Raw genomic sequence first — 26,262 nt, 5'->3', positions numbered from 1 at the left:
ATATCTGATTGGTGAGGGATCGACCCCACACATCTCCACCGATCAACTGTGTGGTGGACAGAGCTGGTAAATGCAGTGCTGCCCCCACACATGTGAATAGAGGCAGCCCTGCAGTTAACAGCTCCTTCTAAAGCTGAAACAGCTGATTTGTGGGGGTGATGGATCGCGTTGATTGATGAATGTAGACCATCAATATTAAAATCCTGGAATACCCATTTAATGGGAATATGTCTTCAGAAAATGACCTTTTTGTTTAAATAATGTTTTTGGTTAAACTGTTTTAGAATTTTTGATGATTTTTTTGTTAAATTTTTTGTCACTATCTATATTTAAAAAACAGCAAATTCAAAAATCTTGAAATTCCGTATTAGACACTAAGCCTAATAATATGTTGAGACTTCCTGTTCAGTACAGGTAACTTTTCAGCAGTCATCACATTAACATCACAAGCAGGATTCCAATGACAGTTATCACATCTATATAGATAACACAGGACCCACCATTCACAATAGCTGATATTACAGCTTATCTACAGTCGTGGCCAAAAGTTTTAAGAATTACATAAATATTGGAAATTGGAAAAGTTGCTGCTTAAGTTTTTATAATAGCAATTTGCATATACTCCAGAATGTTATGAAGAGTGATCAGATGAATTGCATAGTCCTTCTTTGCCATGAAAATTAACTTAATCCCAAAAAAACCTTTCCACTGCATTTCATTGCTGTCATTAAAGGACCTGCTGAGATCATTTCAGTATGTGTCTTCAATCAACAATTTATAGGATCATCAAGAACTTCAAGGAAAGAGGTTCAATTCTTGTTAAGAAGGCTTCAGGGCGTCCAAGAAAGTCCAGCAAGTGCCAGGATCGTCTCCTATAGAGTATTCAGCTGCGGGATCGGAGTGCCACCAGTGCAGAGCTTGCTCAGGAATGGCAGCAGGCAGGTGTGAGCGCATCTGCACGCACAGTGAGGCGAAGACTTTTGGAAGATGGCCTGGTGTCAAGAAGGGCAGCAAAGAAGCCACTTCTCTCCAAAAAAAACATCAGGGACAGATTGATCTTCTGCAGAAAGTATGGTGAATGGACTGCTGAGGACTGGGGCAAAGTCATATTCTCCGATGAAGCCTCTTTCCGATTGTTTGGGGCATCTGGAAAAAGGCTTGTCCGGAGAAGAAAAGGTGAGCTCTACCATCACCCTCCAACAGCAACTTCTTCCAACAATCCAACAACAGTTTGGTGAAGAACAATGCATTTTCCAGCACGATGGAGCACCGTGCCATAAGGCAAAAGTGATAACTAAGTGGCTCGGGGACCAAAACGTTGACATTTTGGGTCTATGGCCTGGAAACTCCCCAGATCTTAATCCCATTGAGAACTTGTGGTCAATCCTCAAGAGGCGGGTGGACAAACAAATACCCACTAATTCTGACAAACTCCAAGAAGTGATTATGAAAGAATGGGTTGCTATCAGTCAGGAATTGGCCCAGAAGTTGATTGAGAGCATTCCCAGTCGAATTGCAGAGGTCCTGAAAAAGAAGGGCCAACACTGCAAATACTGACTCTGCATAAATGTCATGTAAATGTCGATAAAAGCCTTTGAAACGTATAAAGTGCGTGTAATTATATTTCACTACCTCACAGAAACAACTGAAACAAAGATCTAAAAGCAGTTTAGCAGCAAACTTTGTGAAAACTAATATTTGTGTCATTCTCAAAACTTTTGGCCACGACTGTACTCCCTCCTGACCTCTGCACCGGTCACACAGCGTGCCTAAAAATTCTTCCACAGAAGTGAATGAGGCCAGCTTCTTTCCATTGTGTCTATGGCCCGCTCATTGTGGTCATGCTGGCTGCTCTTAAAGAATAGGAAGTCTTGGTATATTATATGCCTATGGCCAGTGCAAAAACTGCAGGATTTTAGGATTTAAAAAAAAACAATAATATAATATGTACGTGGAATATGTATAAAAAAAATATATATGTTGTAACATCAAATCTTGATTTAAACAATAGATCATTTCCCGGTGACACATTTCCTTTAATGGTAATGTAACAGTTTTAGTAGATGGATCCCACCTAAAATGACTAATTGTAAGAATATATATGCATAATATTGTTTTTATAAATTAAATTTTGTGGAATCCCTGGAGGTGATTGAAGAGGATCTGATTAGGTTTAGTCAGTCAAATGGTAACTTTACTATTTTCCTTAGGGCTCGTTCACACGAACGTGTGATGTCCATTTTTGCGTATCCGCAATACACAGGCACCGTTCCGTGGCCATTCCGCATCACGGATGTGGACCAATTCATTTCAATGGGTCCGCAAATCTGGAGATGCTAAACGGTGCGGAACAGAAGAACGGAACGGAACACTACGGAAGAAATACGGAGTGCTTTCTGGGGTTCCGTTCCGTGCTTCCGCACCACAAAAAGATAGAACTTGCTCTATCTTTTTGCGGAACGGAAGGATCGCGGACCCTTTCAAGTGAATGGGTCTGCGATCCCCATGTGCCTGCCCCACGGACGGTGCCCGTGCATTGCGGACCGCAATTTGCGGTCCACAGCACAGGCACGGGCTTCACATGTTCGAGCCCTTATAGAAACATTTAGCTAGATAGATACATTAAACATAAATTGGTAAAAGTATAATTTTTTATAATGTTTAATGAAGAAAAATTATGATGAATGTAACCGAAAAGAAAAAAAAACTGAAAGGAAGCAGATGAATGTCTTTATATTTACATTTTATGAGTGGGTTATCTAGATTTCCTAGAAGGATTCATAAAGAATATGGTGTGTGTTTTTACAAAAATAAGGGGTCATTTTAAAATGTGAAATACACCTATATTATGTGTATTTGAGACAGAGATTGCAACGCAGCGGTTAGTTGCGCCGCAAACTGTGACTTTTCCCTGCTCACGCCAGGTCTAAAAAAGTGAGCGTGGCATGGGCGGGGAAGGGGACGGGCTAGTATGTTCATTTCTAGAGATGAGCGAATTTCTTCAAAATTCGATTTGACTGCTTCGCCGAATTTTACAAAAAAATTTGCTTTGTGACGAATTACTTTGTCATGAAGTGCATTTTTTTGTAAGTAGCGGGTGCAATGACAGGGAGCTGCGATAGCGCCGCCTCCATCATTGTACCCCTCAGATGCTGTGTTCATACATGATCGTGGCATCTGAGTGTAATTTTACACTGTTTTTAACAATAAAAAAACAATCAAACTTACCGACTCCATTTGCTCGCGACGGGCTAGCCACCGCCATCTTGCTTGAAGATCTTTGCCAAAATCCCGTGCAGCGTGAGATTACGTCATCGCGCCGGCTGGCGTGGTGATGAATGACATCATCACGCCGGCTGGAATGATGCTGTAATCTCGCGCTGCATGGGATTTAGGCCGAGATCTTCAAGCAAGATGGTGGCTGGCAGCCTGTAGCGAGCAAATTAAGGCGGTAAGTTAGAATTTTTATGTTTTTTACACTATTTCAGGATAAATTGACTTGCTGACATGAAGCACGAGGAAATTCGGCTTCGGTGCGAATAACATTTTTCCTGAAATTTGGCTTTGGATCGCTCATGTCTAATTATTTCATTCATCATTTTTTATGCATAGTTTAGGCATAAAAATGGTCTAAATGTAAGCCAGCTAGGAAGCAGAGCTATATGTGCCGAAACCTCTACATAACTTTGGTGTATACACCGCCAGCACAGTTCCCGCATATGACCCCCATAGTTCTTTTTTTCTTCTATAAAAAACATTAAATTGAAACAATTGTCACATTTTTGATCAATACATGCCCCCTTTATTCTTAGGTCCTGATTCAGGTTTTATGGATGGATTTCCCAGAAGAATGAAACCTAGGTGGATACCTATGCAAGAGCTGAGTGAGTGTCAGCATCAAACAAATCTGTGGGACCAAATAGATAAAATATTTTGTTATTAAACAACAAAATAAAATAAAGTAATGAGACTTCTCAAGGCTTAAATGGGTTGTCCCATCTTGGAAATTGGGGGAATATCGCTAGGATATGCCCCCAATGTCTGATAGGTGCGTGTCTCACCTCTGGGACCTGCACCTATCCTTACAACTGGACCCTCAAAATGCAGGAGGTCTCACCGCGCATTTCTATGGGAGTGTCAAAAATTGTCAACTGCTGGCTCACTATTTTCGAAAACCCCATAGAAGTGAATGGAGCGGATTGCTGTGTATGCGTGGTGCGCTTTCCATTCCTTTCGATGGGACTTCCGAGAATAGCTGAGCCTGCTGATGGAGATCTGACAGCCCTCAGCCCCTCTGATCAGCAATAACTTTGCTGCCAGAAGCAGACAAAGCTCCATCTACTTTGTTTTAGGGCTCATGAACACGAACGTACTTTCTTTCCGTGTCCGTTCTGTTTTTTTTGCGGACCATATGCGGAACAATTCACTTCAATGGGTTCCCGGAAAAAACCAAAGTTACTTTGTGTGCATTCCATTTCCGTATGTCCGTATTTCTGTTCTGCAAAAAAATAGAACATGTCCTATTATTGTCCGCATTACGGACAAGGATAGGACTGTTCTATGAAGGGTCAGCTGTTCCGTTCCGCAAAATACAGAATGCACACGGATGTCATCCGTATTTCTTGTGGATCCGTTTTATGTGGACCGCAAAATACATACTGTCGTGTGCATAAGCCCTTAGACTGAGCTTCTCACTGCAGCACTGCTCCCGTTAACTTCAATGGGGACAGCACTAAAGTTAAAGGTTCTTCATTTATTAAAAGTTGGACAACCCCTTTAATAAATGCCATATGGTACAGATTTTATATTGGAGCTTCATGTTATACCTGAATAGAATATATGCAACCAGTCAATATTATTTTTTATTATTTTTTTGTGCTGAGAATGGGGATTTTCTGATGGTATGGGGGGGTGGTGGGGGCTGAAGCTTATAAATGCTACATTTCATAAAGTGAAGCTAATTACTATGTTTTGTTTAATAGATCCAGAATGGTTAAAAGAATTGGAGAAGGTTTACTGTAAGTATGGACTTTATTTGCTTTTTTTTTGGTAAAAATTTTCACTCACCTCTGCCCTCTATTGGTGACATGCAGTATATACACTTATCCAAAGGTGGTCGTGAGCAGATGAATTATAGGTAAAAATTCAAATTTAAAGAGATTGCATAAAATTAGAAAAATATTTATTCTTTTATCTAAAAAAACAAAACAGCACCACACCAGTCCACAGGTTGCGTGTGGTATTGCTACTCAGGGCAGCGGCAGTAACTAATGATTTTTTCTTATCTTTAACCCATTATGCCCTTCTTTTTTTGTAAGAAAAAAATTCTCCACCTGGAAAACTTTTTTAAGACTGAAGTCAGTCAATATAATGTAATGGGGTTATGCAAAAGGTGTATACAGCTGCTATTCTGATTAATTCAGCCGCATATTCTAAAACATGGAGCCAATAGCCTTATTGCTTGCATTAAGGGGGAGATTTATCAAGGTTGGTGTAAAAGAAAAATTATTCCACCTTTTGTTTTTCAAAACCCCTTTGTTTCTTTTACACCAGTTTTGAAAAACTTTAACAACTATTTGTAAAAAGTCCTCACACAATTGCACAATATGGCCAAGCAGACAATAAACACCTCCACTAGAGGGCAGAGTGAGCTCTATGCTATGTCAAGCACTACTTCACGTATTTGGCGTGCTGGCTTGAAATAATGGGAATATCAGGTTTTGGTGTAGGTTGGCAGAAACACAAGAAATTCAGTCTTTGAAAGTTCTAGATACAGACAGAGAGAGGGCATGATGATAACGACAGCAGACAATCACTGATGTTTTCTAGTATTGCAGGGAAGATGTCACAGGAAGAAATATGATTGGGTGTCATCAGTTACTGCCTATATTATACTCCAGAGCTGCACTCACTATACTGCTGGTGCAGTCACTGTATACATACATTACATATCCTGATCCTGAGTTTCATCCTATATTATACTGCAGAGCTGCACTCACTATTCTGCTGGTGGAGTTACTGTGTACATACATTACATTACTTATCCTGTACTGATCCTTAGCTTCATCCTGTATTATACTCCAGAGCTGCACTCACTATTCTTCTGGTGGAGTCACTGTGTACATACATTACATTACTTATCCTGTACTGATCCTGAGTTACATCCTATATTATACTCCAGAGCTGTACTCACTATTCTGCTGGTGCAGTCACTGTGTACATACATTACATTACTTATCCATTACTGATCCTGAGTTACATCCTGTATTATACTCCAGAGCTGCCACTCATTATTCTGCTGGTGGAGTCACTGTGTACATACATTACATTACTTATCCATTACTGATCCTGAGTTACATCCTGTATTATACTCCAGAGCTGCACTCACTATTCTGCTGGTGCAGTCACTGTGTACATATCTTACATTACTTATCCTGTTCTGATCCTGAGGTACAGCATATATTATTCTCCAGAGCTGCACTCATTATTTGGCTGATGGAGAAGCTGTATAAATACATTACATCGGTTATCTTGTTCTCTCTCTGAGTTATAAACTGTACTATTCTCTAGAGCAGCATTCACTAATCTGTTGGTGATGCCACTGTGCACCTAGACAATATTATGGCTGGTTGTAATTGGAAACTTTCAGCAAGTTTGATCATTGACTGTGCTTCATATAAAAATGATAATTCCCAGAACGCAAATCACTAAATCCTCCTTGCAGATGATGAACAAGCAGGGAAAGTCTCTGAAAACATATTTTCATACTTTTTCAAAAAGTTGTAATTTGTGATCTAAAATAAATGATTTAATGTCAATATCCCAATAAACTGAACAATTTTGACTGAATGAAGATAAGTGTGTTTGGACATTATCAGATTTTTTTTATTACTATCTTTTTTTTTTTTGTAGGCAAATGTCTCTCACGCCAAGGCTATGGAATAAACCTTCGGGGAATGATGTTTGGTGAGTTCAAGCATCTGATCTTATCCTTCAGGTTTTTTCATCTAGCTGTTGGATCATTGTTAATATTGCTACTGGATTCAAGAACTCAAAACCGAGAAGAGGCTAAAGGAATCTGTTGATGCCGGGATCTCCCGGGTTACTTTTGTGGTTTATTTGTGGCACTTATTTGAATGTTCTACTGCAAAAACTTTTTTTTTTTCTTTGAGTTTCCGTTGGTGGTGTCACTGGTTTCTGTGTAGATGCATGTGGAAACCTTTAGTCAAAACCTTCAGAGGTTCCTTCAGACATCCAAGTGCCACCATAAGCTGTCTCCTTATATGTCTTCCTGTGATGTCATAGGAAGAAATATATGATTGGGTGTTGTCAGTTACAGCCTGCATTAAATTCCAGAGCATCATTCACCATTCTGCTGGTGGAGTTACTGTATACATATATTACATTACTTATCCTGAGTTACATCCTGTATTCTACTCCAGAGCTGCACTCACTACTCTGCTGGTGGAGTCACTGTGTACATACATTACATTACTTATCCTGTACTGATCCTGAGTTACATCCTGTATTATACTCCAGAGCTGCACTCACTATTCTGCTGGTGCAGTCACTGTGTACATACATTACATTACTTATCCTGTACTGATCCTGAGCTACATCCTGTTTTATACGCCAGAGCTGCACTCACTACTATTCTGCTGGTGGAGTCACTGTGTACCTACATTACATTACTTATCCTGTACTGATCCTGAGCTACATCCTGTATTATACTCCAGAGCTGCACTCACTATTCTGCTGGTGCGGTCACTGTGTACATACATTACATTACTTATCCTGTACTGATCCTGAGTTACATCCTGTATTATACTCCAGAGCTGCACTCACTATTCTGCTGGTGGAGTCACTGTGTACATACATTACATTACTTATCGTGTACTGATCCTGAGTTACATCCTGTATTATACTTCAGAGCTGTGCTCACTATTCTGCTGGTGGAATCACTGTGTTCATACATTACATTACTTATCCTGTACTGATCCTGAGTTACATCCTGTATTATATTCCAGAGCTGTGCTCACTATACTGCTGGTGGAATTACTGTGTACATACATTACATTACTTATCCTGTACTGATCCTAGGTTACATCCTGTATTATACTACAGAGCTGCACTCACTACTCTGCTGGAGGAATCACTGTGTACATACTGATTTCTGTGTATGTATGTGGAAACCTTCAGTTAAAACCTTCAGGAGCTCCTTTAGACATTCCAAGTGCCACCATATGCCGTCTCCTAACACTATATTATAGGGATATTATCACCGTTACTCGGTAGCTCGGCACAATAAATATTCTTCATAGATATACATTTTGGCCACAGAGAGCTTGCAGATTATATGAAGCTGGAATTTCCCTACATGCATGAGGCTGACAATTAAGTGAAAGGGGTTAAAGGGTTTGTCTGGGATTATAAAAACCTGGTTTATTTCTTCCGAAAACAACTTCATACCTGGCCACAGGTTGTGTGTGGTATTGCAGTTCAGTCCCATTCACTTTAATGGAGCTGAGCTGCAATACCAGACACGACCCATTGACAGGTGTGGTTCTGTTTCTGTGAGAAAACGGCCCTGTTTTTCTAATATTGGACAACCCCTTTAATTTCCATATGGATATTATTAATATTAAGTTACAGGAATACTGACATGGTGACTTCCTTTTCCTTTTTTTAGTTACAGATACAGTAATTCTCTGGTTCCTATTCTGCCATCCAAGATGGCTGCACCGCTTCTCAAACTACCTTATACACAGTATGCACCAGTAGCTCAAGACATCTCCCACTTTTCCAGTCCCGCTCTCAGATTGGCCATTACTGTTCAAGTGGGAAGTACTGGCCAATCCTAGGGCAGGAAGCATCTTGGGCTACCAAATGCACAGTATGCCTCAGGCTGTCTGAGAAGCGGTGCGGCCATCTTGGATTGTGGAACAGAAGCCTGGATATTGGATGAATTGGAGGTCGCCATGTAAGTGTTCGTTCCCCAGTCAAAGTGAATTTTTTCCTTGAAGTAAACGGTCACTGTAAAACATTTTTTAATGATTTTAATTATTTTTTTCTGTTGTAACTTTTCTATTGTAACTTTCTATTGTATTGTATTCTATTTTACAAGATGCATTTTTAAAGCTTTTGTTTTCTTATTTTATTTTTTTGTATTCTTATTTTTTTAAATCAAAATAGGGGGAATCTATGACCAAAGTGGAAATCGTGGCTGGCTCTTAAGGGATTTGAGTAAGTTTATGTGACGTATATCTGGTGCAGATTCTGTCACGCCATGTTGCGGAAGAATCTGCGACTTCTCCTCTCACACCAGTTCTAAAAAAGCGGGCATGGCGTGGTTGGGGAAGGGAAGGGGCTAGCAGGACCATCTCATTTATTTTCTACGACTGGTTTAGGCATAGAAAATGGAATAAATGTAAGACAGCAAGAGAGCTGCCTTATATTTTAGAATCGGAGATGGATACGCTGAAGTCATGGAGGGGCCTGTGCCTCTACATAACTTCAGCGATCCACCACCAGGGCAGGGGCTTATTAAGTCTTAAAAAATCTGTGTCCAATGCATTAGCTTACGAATAGGGATGAGCTAACTTCAAACGAACTTTGCAATTCCGGGTACCCAGACCCGAACCCAGACTGCCAGGATCGGTGTTCTAGTGACTTTATTATTTTGCATTATCACATGGTTATATCGGAAAATAATAGCATTCTTAAGAAAGAATGCAAAACAATATGGCCATTTAAGGGTTAAAAAAAACCTCATCTCATCCACTTAATCACGTTGCAGCAGCTTCTTCTATCTTCACTGAACAGGACCTGCGATATGTGCGATGATATCACCACGCTCTCCCACGTGGTAACATCACGCATATCGTAGGTCCTTTGGCAGGTCCTGATCATTGAAGATAGAAGAAGCTGCTGCAGGGTGATCAAGTCTATGAGTTGTTGTTTTTTTATCCCCTAAATGGCCATTCTGTCTTAAGAATGCTATTATTTTCCAATATAACCATGTTATAAAAATAATAAAGTGAAGTCCGGGTCCCCATTAACTTCAGTGGTGTTTGGGGTCAAGTTTGGGTCAAGTTCAGTTCCCGAACCCGAACTTTGACCTAAAGTTCGTCCGAACCCGGCGAACCCGAACTTCCAAGGGTTCACTCTATTCAACCTATTTACGAATTGTAAAAAAAAAGGATGCCTATAAAATATAAATAAATGAGGAAAGAGAACTGTTATTTGGAGGAAATACGCTGAAAAAAAAGAGAGGACTGACATATTTCTTTTTTTATTGGTATAGATGAATTTCCTGGAGCCCATGATATCCAGTGGGTGATTCTGAAATTACTAAGTGAGTGTTTTTCTGTGAATGAAATATTCTAGTTACAAACTAAATTGAGGTAAATGTAACAGTTTTAGAGATGAGGGAATTTCTTAAAATTCGATTTGTACGGCATCTGAATCAATTCTACTCAAATCAAATATGCTACATTTGGCCTTAACTTTTTTATATGACACTGTGAGATCTCCTAGGATTTGTTATATCTATACAGTATCTCTTTTTTTATTTTCAGTTTTGTTCTCTCCACTTTTTAAGCGTTAGAATGCAATAACAGCAATAGCACACTGTGACAATCATGTCATAGTGACATTGACATATAAAGTTATGCATAAACACTTTTACTTATCCAAGCCATTCTGTAGTTTTCTCGTCACATATTGTACTTCATGACAGTGGTAAATTTGAGTCAAAATATTTCATTTTTATTTATAAAAAATACCAAATTTACCAAAAAGTTTGAGAAATTCGCAACTTTCCAAATTTCAATTCCTCTGTTTTTAAAACAGATAGTGATACCTCATATAATAGTTATTACTTTATATTTCCCATATGGCTACTTTATGTTTGGATCTTTTTGTGAATGCCATTTTATTTTTTGGGGACATTAGAAGGCTTAGAAGTTTAGAAGCAAATCTTGAAATTTTTCAGAAGATTTCCAAAACCCACTTTTTAAGGACCAGTTCAGGTCTGAAGTCACTTTGTGAGGCTTACATAATAGAAACCACCCAAAAATGACTCCATTTTAGAAACTACACCCCTCAAGGTATTAAAAACTGATTTTACAAACGTTGTTAACCCGTTAGGTATTCCACAAGAATTAATGGAAAATGGAGATGAAACTTCAGAATTTCACTTTTTTTGGCAGATTTTCCATTGTAATCATTTTTTTTCCGCTTGCAAAGCAAAGGTTAACAGCCAAACAAGACTCAATATTTATTGCCCTGATTCTGTAGTTTACAGAAACACCCCATATGTGGTCGTAAACTGCTATATGGCCACACGGCAGGGCGCAGAAGAAAAGGAACGCCATAAGGTTTTTGAAAGGCAGATTTTGATGGACTGGTTTTTTGACGCCATGTCCCATTTAAAGCCCCCCTGATGCAGCCCTAGAGTAGAAACTCCAAAAAAGTTACCCCATTTTAGAAACTACACCCCTCAAGGTATTCAAAACTGATTTTACAAACTTTGTTAACCCTTTATGTGTTCCACAAGAATTAATGGAAATTGGAGATTCATTTTCAGAATTTCACTTTTTTGGCAGATTTTCAATTTTAATCATTTTTTTCCGCTAACAAAGCAAGGGCTAAGAGCCAAACATAACTCAATATTTATTGCCCTGATTCTGGTTACTCTATATTACACTTTTTGTGAGACAAGGTAACAAAAAAATTGCTGTTTTGGCACTATTTTTATTTTTACAATGTTCATCTGAAAGGTTAGATCATGAGCTATTTTAATAGAGCAGGTTGTTACGGACGCGACAATACCAAATATGACTCCTTTTTGTTGTTGTTGGCAATACCTAATATGTATACTTTTTTTATTTATTTAAGCTTTACGCAATAACATCATTTTTTAAACAAAAAAAAAGTTTAAGTATCTCCATAGTTTTTTTTATTTTTTAAACGATTGTCTTAGGTAGGGTATAGTTTTTGCGGGATGAGGTGATGGTTTGATTGGCACTATTTTGGGGTGCGTATGACTTTTCGATCGCTTGCTATTACACTTTTTGTGATGTAAGGTAACAAAAAAATGGCTTTTTTGCCCCCTTTTCATTTTTTACAGTGTTCACCTGAGGGATTAGGTCATGTGGTATCTTCATAGAGCAGGTTGTTATGGACACTGCAATACCTGATATGTATACTTTTTTAATTTTCTTTTTACATTTATCACAATAAAAGCATTTTTGAAACAACAAAACCATGTTTTAGTGTCTCCATAGTCTGAGAGCCATAGTTTTTTTATTTTTTGGGTGATGGTCCTATGCAGGGGCTAATTTTTTGCAGGATGAGGTGACGGTTAGATTGGTGCTATTTTGGGGGGCATACGCCTTTCTGATTTCTTAGTGTTGCACTTTTAGTGATGTAAGGTGACCAAAAAAATTTTTTACATAGTTTTTTTTTTTTTGGTGTCTATTATACGGGGTGGGTCATGTGATATATTTATAGAGCCGGTCATTACGGACGTGGCAATACCTAATATGTGTGTTTTTTCAATTTTTTTTCAATTTTTTATTATAAAATCAGGGGAAAGGGGCATTTTTTCTTTTCTTAACTTGAAACTTTATTTATTTTTTATAAAAACACTTTTTTAAACTTTTTTTTTAAATTTATTTCTGTCTCATTCTGGGACTTAAACTTTTGGGGGTCTGATGCCCTCTGCAATGCATTACAATACATCTATATTGTAATGCATTGCCTGCTAGTGGATTACACTGAGTAAGGGTACTTTCACACTTGCGGAAGAGGATTCCGTCGCCGAAACTGCCTGCCGGATCCGTCAAAACGTATGCAAACTGAGGCCATTTGTCAGACTGATCAGGATTCTGATCCGTCTGACAAATGCATTGAAATGCCGGACTCGTCTCTCTAGTGTCATCCGGAAAAACGGATCTGTCATTTTTTTTCCACATCTTTTGCAGTCTGAGCATGCAGATACGGATCCGTTTTGCCAGAACTCTCGGGATTAATGCATTTCTGTTTAATATTCTTTATTACATTTTTCCAGCCATTACAAAATGATTCAACAGTCAATTTATTCTTACATTGTACATAGTTCCCCAACCCCCCTCCCTTTGCACGCTGCTTGCCACTTCTCATAGAAGAAAGGGAGAAAAAAATTAATAAAAATAAAGTAAAAATATATATATATAAAATATATATATTTAACTCTCCTCTTCCCCATGTCGAACTCCCTCCTCATATACCATCTCCCCCACCTCCCCTGGACCCATTTCTCTCTCCCCAGGTCTCAGTTTTTATTTAGCCATTTCTGCCATAACCTGGCAAATCTATGTTTTTTCTTGATCCTAACCAAATGAATTCCTCTCTGGCAAACGAAACTCTGGTGAGATTCTCCCATTCTTTAACCGTGGGAGCAGCACTCCCCCCCACAGTGTCCGACAATACACTTCCTGGCCTGAAACAGGAGTTTAGTTGCTATCTCTCTATGTTGGGGGGCATCCGCTCCATCCATCACCCCCAAAATGCATTTCTCAAAATGCCTAGGTACTATAAACCGGTGGTATTCCTCTATTTTTTCAGTAATCTTTACCCAATACTCTTGAATTTTTACCCATGTCCATAATATATGTACACTGCTCAAAAAAATAAAGGGAACACAAAAATAACACATACTAGATCTGAATTAATTTAATATTCTTCTGAAATAAAGTTCTTTACATGAATAGTTGAATGTGCTGACAACAAAATCACACAAAAATAAAAAAATGGAAATCAAATTTTTCAACCCATGGAGGTCTGGATTTGGAGTCACACTCAAAATTAAAGTGGAAAAAGACACTACAGGCTGATCCAACTTTGATGTAATGTCCTTAAAACAAGTCAAAATGAGGCTTAGTAGTGTGTGTGGCCTCCACGTGCCTGTATGACCTCCCTACAACGCCTGTGCATGCTCCTGATGAGGTGGCGGACGGTCTCCTGAGGGAGCTCCTCCCAGACCTGGACTAAAGCATCTGACAACTCCAGGACAGTCTGTGGTGCAACGTGACATTGGTGGATAGAGCGAGACATGATGTCCCAGATGTGCTCAATTGGATTCAGGTCTGGGGAACAGGCGGGCCAGTCCATAGCATCAATGCCTTCGTCCTCCAGCCACATGAGGTCTAGCATTGTCTTGCATTAGGAGGAACCCAGGGCCAACCGCACCAGCATATGGTCTCACAAGGGGTCTGAGGATCTCATCTCGGTACCTAATGGCAGTCAGGCTACCTCTGGCGAGCACATGGAGGGCTGTGCGGCCCTCCAAAGAAATGCCACCCCACACCATTACTGACCCAATGCCAAACCGGTCATGCTGGAGGATGTTGCAGGCAGCAGAACGTTCTCCACGGCGTCTCCAGACTCTGTCACGTCTGTCACATGTGCTCAGTGTGAACCTGCTTTCATCTGTGAAGAGCACAGGGCGCCAATGGCGAATTTGCCAATCTTGGTGTTCTCTGGCAAATACCAAACGTCCTGCACGGTGTTGGGCTGTAAGCACAACCCCCACCTGTGGACGTCGGGCCCTCATATCACCCTCATGGAGTCTGTTTCTGACCGTTTGAGCAGACACATGCACATTTATGGCCTGCTGGAGGTCATTTTGCAGGGCTCTGGCAGTGCTCCTCCTGTTCCTCCTTGCACAAAGGTGGAGATAGCGCTCCTGCTGCTGGGTTGTTGCCCTCCTACGGCCTCCTCCATGTCTCCTGATGTACTGGCCTGTCTCCTGATAGCGCCTCCATGCTCTGGACACTACGCTGACAGACACAGCAAACCTTCTTGCCACAGCTCGCATTGATGTGCCATCCTGGATGAGCTGCACTACCTGAGCCACTTGTGTAGGTTGTAGACTCCGTCTCATGCTACTACTAGAGTGAAAGCACCGCCAGCATTCAAAAGTGACCAAAACATCAGCCAGGAAGCATAGGAACTGAGAAGTGTCTGTGGTCACCACCTGCAGAACCACTCCTTTATTGGGGGTGTCTTGCTAATTGCCTATAATTTCCACCTGTTGTCTATCCCATTTGCACAACAGCATGTGAAATTGATTGTCACTCAGTGTTGCTTCCTAAGTGGACAGTTTGATTTCACAGAAGTGTGGTTGACTTGGAGTTACATTGTGTTGTTTAAGTGTTCCCTTTATTTTTTTGAGCAGTGTATATCGAACACTCCTATCTCCCCACATTTTTGACAAGTAAAAACTTTAGATTTATAGCACTTCATTAACATCTTGGGAGAGTAGTAAAGACGGTACAATATATTAAATTGAGTTATTCTATGGGAAAAGTTCCTTGAGACCCTATTCTTTGCCTGTATAGCCAATTCCCAAAAATCTTCCCGTTGGCGGTTCAGGACCCCCTGCCATTTATACATTAGGGATTAATGCATTTCAATAGGAAAAAATGCCAGATCCGACATTCCGGCAAGTGTCCTGGAATTTTGGACGGAGATAAAACTGCAGCATGCTGCGGTATTATCTCCATCCTGAAAAGGCAAAAGGACTGAACTGAAGACATCCTGATACATCCTGAACGGATTGATTTCCATTCAGAATGCATTAGGATAAAACCGATCAGTTCTTTTCCGGTATTAAGCACCTAGGATGGAACTCAATGCTGGAAAAGAATAACACTAGTGTGAAAGTACCCTAATACACTAACAGGTTGCCTAGGAGACCCAGTGTGAGGCTGGATCTCCTGGGCACCCGTAGAAGGCAGGTTCCCATGCAGTGAAAGGGATTGGGCACTCTCTGCATGGCATCCATGGCACCCGATGCGCTCCTTCACCCGCCGCAAGCCACTTTTATGTCGCGGTCAGCACTGACTGCAGCATAGCAGGGGTTAATCTGCCGGCATCGCTTTAAACAGCGATGTTGGCAGATATAGCAGGGGCTCGGCTATCAGGGACTGCTGGACCCCTGCAGTGATCAGGTGGGCACAGCTCCTGCACCCGCCCGATCAGTCCGCCGTGCATGTATGGCAGAATGCATTCTTGCACAGCATCCCCCGCCGTACATGCACGGCATTTAGCGTTAAGGGGTTAAAAACACACCGCGCTGTCACATATGATATGCTTTTTTAGATTAGAAACCTTACAAAAATTGCCCCTTATTGGGTGCATATAATGTTTAAAGATCCAAAAACAGTGACTTATTAAGAACAAGCATCCAAAAATGCTTTGAGGGGGAAGTTCCCTGCCCCTATTTATAAACACACATGTTAAATTAATAATAAACAGTGGCTTGTTCCTCACAAGTGTCCAAAAATGATGTGTTAATGAGTGTAAAGTGCATGCCCATATTTATACACATACAAGCGTTAATTGAAGAACTATGGTTTGTCTGAAATTGAATAAGTCTGGAAAAATTATCTCTTTTTATTTGGGAGCATCAGTATTACAGTGTGAATGCGGAAAAGGTAAGGTGTGCTGGGGTAATAGTGGCAGCAATAGTAGTGCCAGCAGTATGGATCCGAAATGACAGCAGGTACAGGTAGATGTGTGTGAAGTTATGTTGGGATTGTAATTGTTAGTAGTGGCAGCTCTGTAGCGGTAATGGTAGTGGCAGTTGGCAATTAGCAGCAGTGAGTAGCAGCTGCAGTAGTGGCAGACATACTTTATGGAACATGAAGGTAAGCAGGAAAACAGCAACAGTAGCTTGACAGTGGCAGCAGCAGCCATATAGTAAGCAACATCATAGTAGGCAAGCAGACAGCGGCATAAAGGGGCACTGTCAGTAAGGGTAGATCCAGCCAGGCGGGGGAGGGGGATGAAAATCCTCACAGATCTATGCCTTGTTCATTTTCACAAAAGTAAAAAAGTTTGTACACTGGCAGACAACCACTTTATCAATTTTGGTGTCATGATGCCCCTTGCTTTGCTGAAAACCATATCTCTGAGTTGATACTGTATAAGAGACAAGACTGAACAGAAAGCGCATACTGGACCATTTCAGGCCACTGCTCCAATTTCCCTGCCCTGAATTTCATGGGGTCAGTGAACACAATATGCTCCAGAGAAAGACCACAGGCCAGGTATCACTGAACCTGGGTGTTGAGGAAGATCTTGCTATTAGCAATGCTTTTATGTTCTGCCACTGGGAAGAAAACTGCCAGATGGTATATACTAGCACAGAGCTAGTGGCAGCCAAGCTTGGCTTACGTTTGGCACATTTTGGGCCTGCGCCCAAGTATCAGCAGCATCACCAAATCCTAAGCTGATTATAATGAAAACAGATCTGGCCCAGACAGCTTTTTGGGAAGTTCTGGCCATACGCTGCCTCTGAAATAAACAAAAATGACAAAAAGATAAAAAACTAAGATACAAACATCCTGCACGATATGATAAATAAATATGCGGATGTCCCTGGCTACATTTATGAAAAAAATCACATATAATAATGCACTAACAAAATAGATAAAAGCATTATATATGGACTAAGCCCTCATTCTGATGTAATAAAATCTGAGACTCTTAGCCAATATATTTTGATCAAAACATATCTGTGCCCACCTACCCCCGCCAAGGTGGTCTCAGGTCAGGCAGGTTCTATGCTAAACCTACCTATGCCATTGGGCATCTATGTTCCATATATAATGCTTGCATCTATTTTGTTAGTGCATTATTATCTTCTTTTTTTTCTGTGATGTGACTTAAATAAGTGTTTATGACCTTTTTGTAATTTAGAGATAAGGTTTATTACATGACTGACACAAAAAGAAAGGGAAAGTAGCATTCACACAGCTAGGCAAACAGTTAACCCTTTGTGACAGAATGACTAAATATTTTTTAAGACCAATTGAAAAATAAGATTTTAAGTCCAAAATGAGTAAAATAAACTCATTTTTAAAAGGTTGCCACTGAAGGTGTGCATAGCCTGAAGGTAAATGTAACAGTTTTAGTAAGTTGTAGTTCACCTGCATAAACCGAGACAGAGACAATTTAGTCGGACCTGAATCAAATCTGACAGGCGATTTGGCCAAATTGTACAAAAATGAAATTTTTTGAAATTTGCTCATCTCTAGAAAGAAATAAGTTTTAGTTAATAAAATTACAGTTAGAGAAACATTCATCTAGATAGATTACAGTAAACAGTTGAATATAATAAAATCATGATGTTTTCTTTTATTCATATAGGTGGATTGCCTGGCATAACTGGAAATGGTAAGTCAATTGTTTCTACGGAAATGGCTAACAAAAATAAATAAAATAAATTATAACTTTAATATGAAAACTCAAAAAAAGTAAATAAATGTTTCTGTCTTTAGTTTATCAGCACATTACCTGGAATTCTTAGTTAGGATTATTCAAATAGAACAAATTTTGTGTTTTTTTTAACAAAAACATTTATTTCCCATTTTCTTTTTAAAACAAATGTCATTAAAACAATTTATTTTGTTTTTGATTCAATTAATACAGTTAAATATCCTGGAATATTGCGACCTCTATGGCTGCTTTGGCAAGATCTGGGTGAGTGTCAGAATAAAACAGATATCAATTAGAGGAAATATTCTTGTGATTACAAAACAAGCAAATAAACTGGGTATGGCCAGATGGCAGCCAAGAACCAAGCTATCATGTGAGACACAGCGGTTTTCTATTAGGCCATTAGAGACAGATTAGTTATTCAATGCTCATTGATTGCTGAGTCTCCAGTCTCCTTAAAATGGCTCATTATGAGTCCAAATATGACTTTTCAACAAGCCTTAGGATTTGACAAGAGAGCACCCTGCCTAAGTGAAATTCAAGGCATCGCACCCAGCCAGACAGAATCCTACTTCGTACTGACGAAGAGCAAGCACTCCGAAACAGCTGTCTATAGATTGATATCTGGCTTGGCTATATTTCCTTTGATTTGGACTCATAGTTAGAGATAGCTCTGGTGAGATGGTTCTCTTCTTCAGGAGATACCTCTTTGCATATTCTTTTCCCTTGGAGAATTGTCAATACATCCCATACCATGGAGAACTTCCAGTACGACTCCATACAGGACTGGTCTTTTTAAGGAGATTCAGCACCCTGCCTAAAATGCTTATAGATAATATTTATGTGGTTTTTCAGGTTACCATGCAGATATTACCAGTGAACATTGAATCAATCTGCTTCTAATGAGCTGCTAGAATATCTGCTGAAGCTTGCATAACTGCACAGTGGCCTCCTCTCATTCCTCCTGGTCACCCTGCCTGGTTATACACTTATAAAAAATATAGCAAATTTTATTTAATTGGGTTATCCATGAAAAAATACATATACACGCTATAATTTTGACTATATTAATGCAATAAAACACTGCTTTCCACTACACTTTTAACCCTTTTTTGGCTTACTTACTCACCCATCTGCAGCTCTTGAGCTTCTGTGGAAAGGTTATAGCTCCTTGTGGCAATTAAGCACCTACATATCCCAGAAGTTCATTGCATTCGTCACTTTAACCCTTTCTCCTGCATTCCTTTGTGCATAGAAACAAATTCCTCACTCGCAATCCCAGCCATTCCACTGATAAATGGCACTATGGTATACAATATCCCCAAATTCCTTCTCTACTATCTAGATAGAGCTAAATACTAAATATTTCTTTGCATTAAGAAGTACGGCTAAAGGAATAAAAGAGTCTGGGCTTCTTCGCCTGCTTTGGTTTGAGATCACTACATTGGCATTGAGAAGAGAAATAGAACAGGGAGGCTTCTGAGCGTGGCAGTTCACCACTGAAAGTGGGAGAAGATGGACCAGAATTTTGGCTAAGGGGAAAACAGCAGCGGGCACAACCAGATAGGAAAATATGTACATAACCTCTTTAAGAACACCTCCCCCCTCATAAAAAATAAAAAATGTCAAAAGACCCACATTTATTGAAATAATGTTATCTATCTATCTATCTATCTATCTATTTATCTATCTGATTCAATAAAAAGAAGAAATCCAACAGGCATAAGATGACACCAACCAAAAACACTGGAAGAAAAATTTACATAAATTGGTGTTTGATATGGTCTTAGTCAAAGGTTCGCTGGAGTAAGATGCAGCAAATTTATCAATAGGCAAGTTTAACTCATTTTTGCCAGTGCATGAGCCTTAAAATCAAATCTATTTTGGCTAGGAGCATTATAATTTATGATAAAACCTGGCATAAATTATTTTAAATCTGTTGAGCATGAGAGTTCATGCCTCCTTCCACTAAGCCCTACTGACTTTTTATTAAATGAGTCGAGAGCAGCATAAAAACCCCAAAAGTTTCAACATTTTCTTGCAAATGATTCTTGTGCAAAAAAGTGCTATTTTTGATGCCAGTTTTCTGGTGCCAAGGCCATCATAAATTCCAAGTAAAAAAGAAAAAGAAGAATATAAGCAAAGCACCTGTTCAGTATGTTCTGATTCTTTATAATATTCATATTTGAAAGCCATACTTGACAGTCAGCGACCAAAAACAAAGGAAGGGCAGCACTGAAATTGAACCAGGACTGGGTGCTATCCACATGTACACACAACCACTACATTCCAATTAAAGTACATGCCAAGAATTGGATGCACACCGATTGATAAAAGCAAATATAGCCATATTGGATCATGATTAAAAAATAAATAAAAACACAATAAAAGGGAACTGGAAATCTCCAAACGAATACAGGAGAACTTCTTCCCACAGCAAGGTCCATGATACTAAAAATAAAAATAAAAAGAGGTCAGAACAATCTAAAGTCTATATAAGTATATAAGATGAATTGCCATGATAATAGGTCAAGTGCTGAAATTGAATAGAAAATTTATGAAGATAAGAAATTCCAAATGTGATATCACACGTGCAAAATCAGAGAAAGTGCGCAATATCATACAACCTGTTTTAATGATAGAAAAGGCGGTAGATCTCTTTCACATTGCTATGAGGTTATTCCCCACGCTTATTGCTGCTATAGGTTATGCGCGGCTTCATCAGGGGTAATCAGTAAATAAGGAGTGATCCATTATATAGCCCATATAATGCCAACTGAACTTGTAAGGAATGAGACATATGTGACATAAGCACATTATAGATGAAATCTGAAGATTTCAAATGCACAGTGTACTCAACATATATTCTAATACATTTTAAAGAAAGCTGGAAAAGATTTTGATTAAACTAACATTATTCTTATTTTAATTAATATAGGTCAACTACCTGAAATACCAGGAACACTATGGGAAGAACTGAGTGAGTGTCTTCAACAATAAAACAAATCAATTTGCCCAAAGACATGTCCTATAGGCAGAAAATAAACATGCTTAATGGGACTGCTTTATATACAAAGGGGAAATTTATCATGCACTGATGTATTTTTCAAACATCGCATGTTGTTTATTAAATTTGGAGCATCTTTAAACCTAATACTTTCGTCCGGAAATGCTATGCCTGTTTTCACCCCTACTGGTGTGACTTTTTGCAACTTTGTAATGAAGTCCCAGTGAAACTCATTGTATTACTATGAATTCTATGATTTGGTAATAAATAGGCTTAACATGGCTTAAGTGCATAAAAAGTTTACTAAACTACGATAAAAGATATATACAAAAGATAACATATAGAGTAAATTAAGTAACAGTCACCAAAGCTGTGTACAAATAAGCAAGCTCCCCATCAACCACAGTTCCTAACAAGGCACCTGGCTGACGCCTATATGATACAAACAGAGGTGGTAATAGCAAGACATGTTATTTTCCATTATGTTCAGAAAAATCAAACAAGTTCTGTGCATCCATTATGCAAATTTGCCATCAATTTGGGCTATTTCCATCTGAGATCCTTTTTTTTTTTTTTTAATGGAAAAAAGTACTGCATGCAAAAAGAACCATAAAAATACCTTGCTACACACTCATTAACATACTGGAATGAGTGGTGTAAAGAGTTCACAAAATTTAATATAATTATACATATTAAATATAATATTAAATATCAAATAAAACAGTGGCTTTCTATATCTTAAAGAAAAGTTTATAGATTAATGTTTTCTGTTCCTTATGTAGTTGGATTCCCTGAAATAGCTGAAACTGGTAAGTCAATAAAATTTTAATGTTTTGTATTTAAATGTCTAACAAAAATAAATAAATAAATCATGAATGCAATCAAAGAGAGAGAGCTCAAAGCTTAAATTTTAATAGGTGAGATACCTGGAATTCCTGGGATGATTCAAAAAGAGCAAATTGAGTGTTTTTATAACAAAATATTTACTTTCCTTTTTATTTTAACCCATAGGACACCAGCGCCATAACTATATACATGACATGAGTCCCAGCGCTGTGTAGGTACAGAGCACTTATGCTCCTGGACCCGCCTGATCAGCGTCAGGGGCCTGCCTGTTCCTGCTGGTGTATTAACCCCTTGTGTGCCTCAGTTAGCACTGACCTCGGCATACATTGGGGTTACAGAGTGTACGGGCTCCCTCCTTGTCTCCATTGGGTCCTCGGTGACAGGGACCCAATGTCTGAGAGACCAGCCCAATGCCTTACACAGGCATCAGGGCTTACTTTCTATGGAAGCCTATGAGATCCAGCCCCCAGGCTGGGTCTCATAGGCACTCTAAGTTTAAAAGCTGGCTAGTACTAGACTTGTACTAATCAAAACATCACCTCATCCTGTAAAAAACGAGCCCCTACATAAGACAATTGCCTGAAAAGGTAAAAAAAAAAATGACTTTGAGAAAAGGGCAACACAAAAACAAGTTTTTTTCTTTTCAAAAATGGGGTCATGTATTTGTATTTATCTAAGCCCCACAAATTGACTTAAAGGGGTTGTCCGGGATCAAACGTATTTTTTAAAAACATCCTTACTCACCTTTAGTAGCCAAGTCTATGTTCCCAAGATGGTTTTAGGTAGCTTTCACACTGGATCATGGCTCCTACAGTCCCCAACAGATTGTTTACATTTATGTTTATCTGTGCGATCACTTCCTGCCGCACTGCACTGTGGGTCCCAGTGCAGAGCGGCATCTGCTGGTTTCTCCTGTCTAACATCGCGTCCCTGCACCCGCCCCCTCATAAATATTCATGCCTCCTGCACATCATCCACTTCTCCATCAATCTGCCCCCTCATACATATTCATCCTCCTGCCTCATGTTCCTCCCCCATATGTATAGAGGCAACGAACATGTATCCCTAAACATACCTGACAGCATCACACTGTAAGGGGCGAGCTCCCACATATATCCCTAAACATACCTGACAGCATCACACTATAAGGTGCACGCTCCCACATGTATCCCTAAACATACCTGACAGCATCACACTATAAGGGGCACGCTCCCACATATATCCATAAACATACCTGAAATCATCACACTATAAGGGGCACGCTCCCACATATATCCATAAACATACCTGAAATCATCACACTATAAGAGGCATGCTCCAACATGTATTCATAAACATATCGGACAGCGACACACTCTAAGGGGCACTCTCCAACATATATCCATAAACATACCTGAAAGCATCACACTATAAGGGGCACGCTCCCACATGTATCCCTAAACATACCTGACAGAATCACACTATAAGGGGCATGCTCCCACATGTATCCCTAAACATACATGACAGCATCACACTATAAGTGGCACGCTCCCACATGTATCCATAAACATACCGGAAAGCATCACACTGTGAGGGGCACGCTCCCACATGTATCCATAAACATACCTGACAGCATCACACTGTAAGGGGCACGCTCCCACATGTATCCATAAACATACCTGACAGCATCACACTGTAAGGGGCACGCTCCCACATGTATCCATAAACATGTCTGACAGCATCAAACTATAAGTGGCACACTCCCACATGTATTTCTAAACATACCTGACAGCATCACACTGTAAGGGGCACGCTCCCACATGTATCCATAAACATACCTGACAGCATCACATTATAAGTGGCACGCTCCCACATGTATCCCTAAACATACCTGACAGCATCAAACTATAAGTGCCACACTCCCACATGTATTTCTAAACATACTGGACAGCATCACACTGTAAGGGGGCGCGCTCCCACATTTATCCCTAAACATGCCTGACAGCATCACACTGTAAGGGGCACGCTCCCACATGTATCCCTAAACATACCTGACAGCATCACATTATAAGTGGCACGCTCCCACATGTATCCCTAAACATACCTGACAGCATCAAACTATAAGTGGCACGCTCCCACATGTATTTATAAACATACCTGACAGCATCACACTGTAAGGGGCACGCTCCCACATGTATCCCTAAACATGCCTGACAGCATCACACTGTAAGGGGCACGCTCCCACATGTATCCCTAAACATGCCTGACAGCATCACACTGTAAGGGGCATGCTCCCACATGTATCCCTAAACATACCTGACAGCATCACATTATAAGTGGCACGCTCCCACATGTATCCCTAAACATACCTGACAGCATCAAACTATAAGTGGCACGCTCCCACATGTATTTATAAACATACCTGACAGCATCACACTGTAAGGGGCGAGCTCCCACATATATCCCTAAACATACCTGACAGCATCACACTATAAGGTGCACGCTCCCACATGTATCCCTAAACATACCTGACAGCATCACACTATAAGGGGCACGCTCCCACATGTATCCCTAAACATACCTGACAGCATCACACTATAAGGGGCACGCTCCCACATATATCCCTAAACATACCTGACAGCATCACACTATAAGGGGCACGCTCCCACATATATCCATAAACATACCTGAAATCATCACACTATAAGGGGCACGCTCCCACATATATCCATAAACATACCTGAAATCATCACACTATAAGAGGCATGCTCCAACATGTATTCATAAACATATCGGACAGCGACACACTCTAAGGGGCACTCTCCAACATATATCCATAAACATACCTGAAAGCATCACACTATAAGGGGCACGCTCCCACATGTATCCCTAAACATACCTGACAGAATCACACTATAAGGGGCATGCTCCCACATGTATCCCTAAACATACATGACAGCATCACACTATAAGTGGCACGCTCCCACATGTATCCATAAACATACCGGAAAGCATCACACTGTAAGGGGCACGCTCCCACATGTATCCATAAACATACCTGACAGCATCACACTGTAAGGGGCACGCTCCCACATGTATCCATAAACATACCTGACAGCATCACACTGTAAGGGGCACGCTCCCACATGTATCCATAAACATACCTGACAGCATCACACTGTAAGGGGCACGCTCCCGCATGTATCCCTAAACATACCTTACAGCATCACACTGTAAGTGGCACGCTCCCACATGTATCCCTAAACATGTCTGACAGCATCAAACTATAAGTGGCACACTCCCACATGTATTTCTAAACATACCTGACAGCATCACACTGTAAGGGGCATGCTCCCACATGTATCCATAAACATACCTGACAGCATCACATTATAAGTGGCACGCTCCCACATGTATCCCTAAACATACCTGACAGCATCAAACTATAAGTGCCACACTCCCACATGTATTTCTAAACATACTGGACAGCATCACACTGTAAGGGGGCGCGCTCCCACATTTATCCCTAAACATGCCTGACAGCATCACACTGTAAGGGGCACGCTCCCACATGTATCCCTAAACATACCTGACAGCATCACATTATAAGTGGCACGCTCCCACATGTATCCCTAAACATACCTGACAGCATCAAACTATAAGTGGCACGCTCCCACATGTATTTATAAACATACCTGACAGCATCACACTGTAAGGGGCACGCTCCCACATGTATCCCTAAACATGCCTGACAGCATCACACTGTAAGGGGCACGCTCCCACATGTATCCCTAAACATGCCTGACAGCATCACACTGTAAGGGGCATGCTCCCACATGTATCCCTAAACATACCTGACAGCATCACATTATAAGTGGCACGCTCCCACATGTATCCCTAAACATACCTGACAGCATCAAACTATAAGTGGCACGCTCCCACATGTATTTATAAACATACCTGACAGCATCACACTGTAAGGGGCACGCTCCCACATGTATCCCTAAACATGCCTGACAGCATCACACTGTAAGGGGCATGCTCCCACATGTATCCCTAAACATGCCTGACAGCATCACACTGTAAGGGGCACGCTCCCACATGTATCCTTAAACATGCCTGACAGCATCACACTGTAAGGGGCACGCTCCCACATGTATCAT

The sequence above is a fragment of the Bufo bufo genome, chromosome 1 (assembly GCF_905171765.1).
Source record: "Bufo bufo chromosome 1, aBufBuf1.1, whole genome shotgun sequence".
NCBI classification, from domain to species: domain Eukaryota; kingdom Metazoa; phylum Chordata; class Amphibia; order Anura; family Bufonidae; genus Bufo; species Bufo bufo.
This window is presented reverse-complemented; position numbering follows the sequence as displayed.